This window comes from Balaenoptera musculus, chromosome 10 (assembly GCF_009873245.2).
Source record: "Balaenoptera musculus isolate JJ_BM4_2016_0621 chromosome 10, mBalMus1.pri.v3, whole genome shotgun sequence".
In the NCBI taxonomy this organism is placed as follows: Eukaryota; Metazoa; Chordata; class Mammalia; order Artiodactyla; family Balaenopteridae; genus Balaenoptera; species Balaenoptera musculus.
In genome coordinates, this window is record NC_045794.1 from 70,049,912 (window position 1) to 70,056,303 (window position 6,392).

Sequence of the window (6,392 nt, forward strand, 5' to 3'; positions counted from 1 at the left end):
CCCCGGCCGGTAGGTGACTTCGCCTACAGCCTTGAGGTCAAATCAGGCGGCGTCTGGAGACGCAGCCGTCAGCCCAGAGGCCCGCCAGGGCGGTCCCCTGCGGCTCCCCCGGGCCGGTAGCCGGGAGGGTGGTCCTACCCCAGAGGTGCGCGCCAGGTGGCGAAGCACCGGTGCAAGGGGGCGCTCCGACCGGCCTCGGAAGTTCGCTCGGCTCGTAGCCTTTCTCAGGTTCCCGACTGGAGAGCGCCGGCGTGAGGTCGACCGCGGCCGCGGTGGGACACGCGCGCAGACTCTGGAATGCGGGTTCGCGCGGCCGAGGCGCCGCTCGCAGCCCCGGTCCAGCCTGCGCCCCAACGAGGGGCATCCCAGGAGCTCGGCTCTCCTTCTGCGAGCCACAGAGACTTTTTTATTCCGCATCTCTACTTAACGGCACTTTGCAGGTTAAAGTTTACTTTATCAAAAGCCACAGCGGAAATCCATGTTGTTGGGGTCAGGCAGGACAGGTTGGAAAGGAGAAGTTGAGTGAATATTAATCTTGACCTTCCTCTAAAGTTCTTTAATGATTTTTCGAATGAAGGCGTTGGCGCCCTCCCCCATCCCCCCACCCCTCTCCCCTCCCCGACTAATCCTTGATGTAATGACCGTGTTTGTGTTTTTCTTTCTGTTGAATTCATAGAGCACCGCGGCAAAGAGGTTAAACTAGATTACGAATGGTTTTCAGCTGCTTAACGATGAGGTGCGTTCTAAGCGCACCACCTCGGCACCCAAACCCTGTTTTCTTGTCCAGAGGTAAAGGGTATTCGTGGGCGAGGGAAGGGCACAGTAGGTGGGGGTCTAACAGGAGGAGAATCTGCTCCTCTCGGTTTGGATCTGCCTTGATTATGTCTATTGGCCCTACCCTGATCGAGTTTGTTTAATGACCATGGGCTTTATACTTACATTGTATATAATTCCAGTCCAAAGGAGAAACATCCGTCCTGTCGTTTTGCTTCCATCTGTATTGAGATGTTAAGTCTTTTCCTGAGACGCGAAAACTCAACGCGTAAAAGTGTTTGCACAGCATTTTTTTGAAAGTAAGTTATGTCTTTAAGAGATAGCTAATAAATCAGCAGGAAAAATGTATCAAAAACATATTGGATAGAAGCTTAAACAATTCACATCTCAAATAAAACGGTGGAAGACATGTTATAGGTAAGCGATTAATAATTTGCTAGTGAAATCTGGGTTTATGAATTGAATACAGTTTATCTTAATTATGCACTATACGAAAGTATAGGTGTCATAAAAGAGATCTAACTTTAACTTTTTATTTTATTATATTTAGAACTTCCTGGAGCAATGACGACAGCCATAAAGAGAAATAAAGGTAATTAGATTATTGCAGTTGAATTACGATTTTTTTAATATTTGTAATAAAATACATTTCTCTACTAAATGTAAACAGTGGCATGTTAGATAAGTCACAGTATTTGCAAGTGGGGAAAATAGTCATTTTAGACTTTCACATTTAAATTAGATCCTTTAGGAGAGCAGAAATTAAGTCCATTTCTCTCTTTAAGAAAAGGGCAACTCTGTAAGAAACTATTACTGAAACAAGTTGAAATTCAAAAACAAGCATAGGTCTTCGAAAAAGCATGTGAATTTCTAAAATACCAGAACACTTACTATGATTGAAATCACAGGTAAATTTAATCCATTATATTTGAGAGCTTTGTTAACAGCACACTTGAAAGACTGATGGGACTGATTAAAATTCAGGCCATTGTTTTTCAAATTAAAATATAGAAGCTTCAAAAATATGACAAAGTTATATATATTAGTCTATAGGTGTGTTTTCTGGAGTAGATGATGGAACAGATATTTTAAAGGAAAGCTTAAATGTTTCTTTGTGTATATATATGTACATATATATTTTTTATTTTGATGAAAACCTCTTGAGCTGCTTCAATGCAAACTATATTTCAGTATCTGTTATGTCTGTAGAGCTGTGGGAAGGGTGAAGATGAAGCCAGGGAAGGAAAGCAGCAGCGGAGCACACACAAAACATGAGGCCACCTGGCTTCTTGCCATCATACATGACATTCAATTATTTTAGTACTTTTTCATGAGAGTTTTCTCTCCACCCAGCTTCCCCTCCCCTCTCCAGACTCTTGCTTTTCTACATTTGTCATAGTTCATCTAATTCAGCACGCATTTTTCCTAGCTTTACTTACTAGTATGCCTCAAACTCTTGCCAAAAAAAGAAAGGGCTAAGATGAAAATTCTTGCAATCCTATCTTGACAGTCCCACTATTATTATATAAGTGTGACATTTCTTTCAAGAAGTTGAGAAAGGAACCAGAGTGGTATACACATTGCTTCAACTGTTGCTTTGATGTATGTACTCAAAATATTTTTCATTTCCCAAAATATAGTCTCATGGGGGAGGGGGGCATCAAAAGCAACTTTCAGACCATGAGAATTTTTTTTTAAATGTAAACTAAGTCAAACTGACAGCCAATCCCTTATCTGAACTTGACTTACCTGAATTACCTTTGTATGTGTGGGGGGGTGGGGTGGGGAGGAGGAGACAGTCATTTCAGTGGACTTTTAAACTAGTTTTAATTTAATTACTTTAATTCTAGGCTCTAAAGGGAACTAAGTAAAGAAAACTTTAAACACATCCCAAATCACTGTGTTTGGGGAGCTGGAACCTCACAGCAACAGCAGGAACAACCACAAACTGGTTGCAGGAATGTTAAATGTAACTTCAAATCAGAACATCAGAGTCACTTCACAAAATAGCCTTTCCGCTGTGTTAGCATCCCTGGTGCCAGAGAAATGAGAAAACAGTGTTGCAAAGAGGCTGAGACTTGAACCTGCAGTAGGTCATGTTAACCCTCATCCTTTTGCTTCCTGGACTCCGCACATTCCTTCCTGACTCTGCCTCAATCCCATCAAGGAGATGTGAAGAAGCATCAGTAGCTGCACCCAGGGATCTGAAAGTGCCAGCATCCTAGAATGTCCTAAATTTTGTTAGGATTTAAAAGAAACTGATGGCTCCCCATCTCTGTCCCTCTCCTACCCCCACTCTCACCCCACTCCCACCACCTCCTGCAAGTGCTTTTTGCCAGGTAGATTTCTTCACTAACATGAAAGATGGGGAGCTGAATCCTGGATTTAGAACCCAGGTTCCAGGTATGGAAAGTGATGGACAGTTCTCTCAAAGGAGAAATAGAAAGGTGGAGGAAAGAAGGGAATGGTAGCCTGGGGGTGATGGACTGAGTGTGCTGAGATAAAATCCCAATTAGAACCTGGTTTAATAGACTGGCTCTCTCTGGCCAGCCATGGTTCCTCGAGGCACTGGACCCCGGGGCCCTAGCCATGCTGACCCGTTGGAAGTGGGGAGGCTGGGATGAGGAATGTGGATTTAGAAGCAGGTTTTTAAAGCCTGCTGAAGAGGAAAGAGCTATGTAGGCTCTGGATAGAGTAGCTGAAAGTATTTATCAAAGTGCTGTGGTCAATTTCCAAGAAGGTTATCCTCAAAGCACCAGGCAGAAAATGCCCAGGTAAATCTCAGAGAGGGCAAGACACCCTCCAATCCAATCAGCCTCGTTTCTTCTCCCTTCTTGTGCCTTCCAGAAATCATTTAATTATTGTTGTTTTAATTAGTATTATTTTAAATTTATTATTTAAGGCTCCAATGGTTAGAGCTGTGATATTACCATAAACTCCATCTCAACCTCTCAGAATCCATTTAATGCAGCTCTTGGCAACCAGAGACCCAGCTTCTTGCCAAAAACTGCAGATTAAGCATTCGTTATGGGAGTTTGCCATTAGCTGTTCCCTATGTTTTGGGCACATGTGGTTACATGTCCCCAAACATACAGGACTCTGTGTAATAGATTTGCATTTCCAAGAGGCTCCAGGCATATTAAGTGGGGTTGGTGACACCTTGCACCCACCCCTCCAACCACTCATCAAAAGTGGGGTTGAGGTGTGGGGTGGAAACGGGTTTACTAGGCAGCTGTGGACCCTGGCTCTTCTGTAGTTTCCTCTGCGAGCTGGACCTTTATTGGTTTACAAGCACGCTAGAGCTTGCATCATATGTCTTTCATTTAAGAGACACCGAATGTTTTTCAGGGAATTCAGGGCTCTTAAGACGCATATTTATAAACAAGCTGACAGAGCTCTACGAGGTAACTAAGTTCATTGCTAGGAGTTGTTTGTATATTTCCTCAAGTCAGCAAGGCGTTGTTCTTGCTGCTGTGAATTTTTGAAAAACCTATTAAACGACCATTTCTCTTATCCTCCCCGTGTCTATTAGAGAAAGGCAGGCTGTCAGAACATCTGAAGGTAAGGTACAGAAGGGGTTAGGAGAGAATCAAAAATTATCAACCCGGATAAGAGTGAGTGGATAACTGGACTTCCGACATTCCTGTAGGGACGGCCCAGGAACAGCTAGAAAGTGCTCAGGAAGCGCATAGCTTGCTCCTTCGCCTTAAGCGTGGATAGGATGTACCAGGGCAACCTCTCGCCAGCTTTTCCTGGGCCTTCCTCCCGCGTACCACCCCCACCCCAGCACCCCACACCCCCCATTCGAGGATGCCAGGCTTGGAGTTCGCGCGCCTTGGTGCAGTCTGGAATTCTCCCTGAAAGCTTTTCTTTGCGCCCCTTTTGAGATTTAACAATTAGTGTTTGGTGCCGGCTGCACGGCTCCGGAGGTAGTAATAATACAGCTGAAGCTGTATCATTCAGGAATAGTGTCAACTGGCGAGAACCTGAGTGCGCGCTCAAGGCCGTGCAGAGCGCGGCGCCACGTGAACCGAGCTTGTGCCCCTGGCTCGGGAGAAGCGTCTTGGGAGAACGGAGGCTGCTGCTCGGGGGCGCCTGCTCGGGTCCCGCTCGGCCGGATCTGGGTTTAGGACCGGCGCCGCTTCTGGGGCACTGCTGAAGCGCCGCTCTGAGGTGCGCAGCGCTCCATGATTCTTCCCCGGCTGCGGCCCATGCTGGCCTCGAAGAGGGTCTCCCAGTGAGTCCTAGGTCGGCCAAGACCCCGAAGAAAGTGCAAATTCCCGAGCCCATCCGGAGGCTCGCCAGAACTGGGCTTGGCCTCGCCGCCCCGGAGTCGGGGCTGCCCCGCGTGCCCAAGGCCGCGGGGTGGCCACCCGGCTGTCCTGGGGAGACGCGACGGGCGCTGCGAGGGCCTGTGCGAGAAAGGCCGTCGGGTAGAGGCCTCCCTTGGAGGGCGCAACCCTTAGTCCCCAACTTGTGGGCGTTTTCACCCAATTTGCCAGTTTAAGAGGCCTGTTGCTAATGGCGGCCTTTCCTTGCCCAAGGCGCTGAATGCTTTTCCCTCCGACGCGGCGGGCTCCTCCGAAACCAAAGGCAGTCCCGAAGCCTCCCAGAGGGGCTTTCAGCTCCGCAGTGCTGCCTGCCCTCAGGGAGCGGCCAGCTCCCCAGCCCCCCACCATCCCCTCGGGCTGGAACCGAGGTCCGGGCCCAGCTCCGCGCGCGCCCGTCGCTCCCCGAACGCGCTTTTCAAACTCGACCGCGACTATTTAAGAGTAAAATAATAATCTTTTGAAAACCACCCTGAAGGCCTTCCTCGTTCATAAACCCTTTGTGTAACGAACCTCTCTCTCTGGCCTACACTAAGGGCCCTTAGGAGGTACTTTTCCGATCGGGGTTTCTTAAAATAATCTGGATCTAATGATAAAATCGTGGACCAAGGGGAGGGGTGGAAGAAGGGTGGGGAAATCAGGTTGGTATCGGTATAATGTTTTCAGTGCCTCTTGCTCGGCTTTCCTCTCCCACTGCCACCACATCCACGCGCCACCGCATTCCAGAAAGAAAGAAAAGGCCACGAGTTCGTGAGCGCCGAGAGCCCCCGGACGCCGAGCTCCTCGGGATTGCAAGGAGAAGCGGCCCCTCTACCACGGCCATCCCAGTTCATAGCTGCCAACGTACCCGGCTTCTTGGGCTTCGGATTAATGTGGATCTTCCACAGAAACGGTTTACGGATGAAGTAAAAGCCCTTTAGAGCAGTACTTCCTTTCAAGTTGGTAAGACGCCTCTAAATCTTTCTGGTAGTGAGTGGCCGGCGTGGGGGTGGGGTGGGGACCGGGTGCCGGGCGGGCGGCCCGGGAGGGCGCGGAGAGCGGGGAGTGGAGGGTTAACTGCTTTGCGATCTCACCGAGCTCTTCCGAAATGCCAGTCCACTGTCGCGGCGGCAATGTTTCTGGGTGTCGTGGCCTCATCCCTGCTGGCATTTGTCTGAAATGGAGCTGTCTGTCTAACCTAGGCCTGGACGCGCCCTGCCCGGGTAAGTGGGGGAAGATGGGGGTGGGGTGGGGGCGGAGGGGAGTCCGGGGTGGAGTTAGTCGCCTGCCTATTTTCATATTCATTAGAAC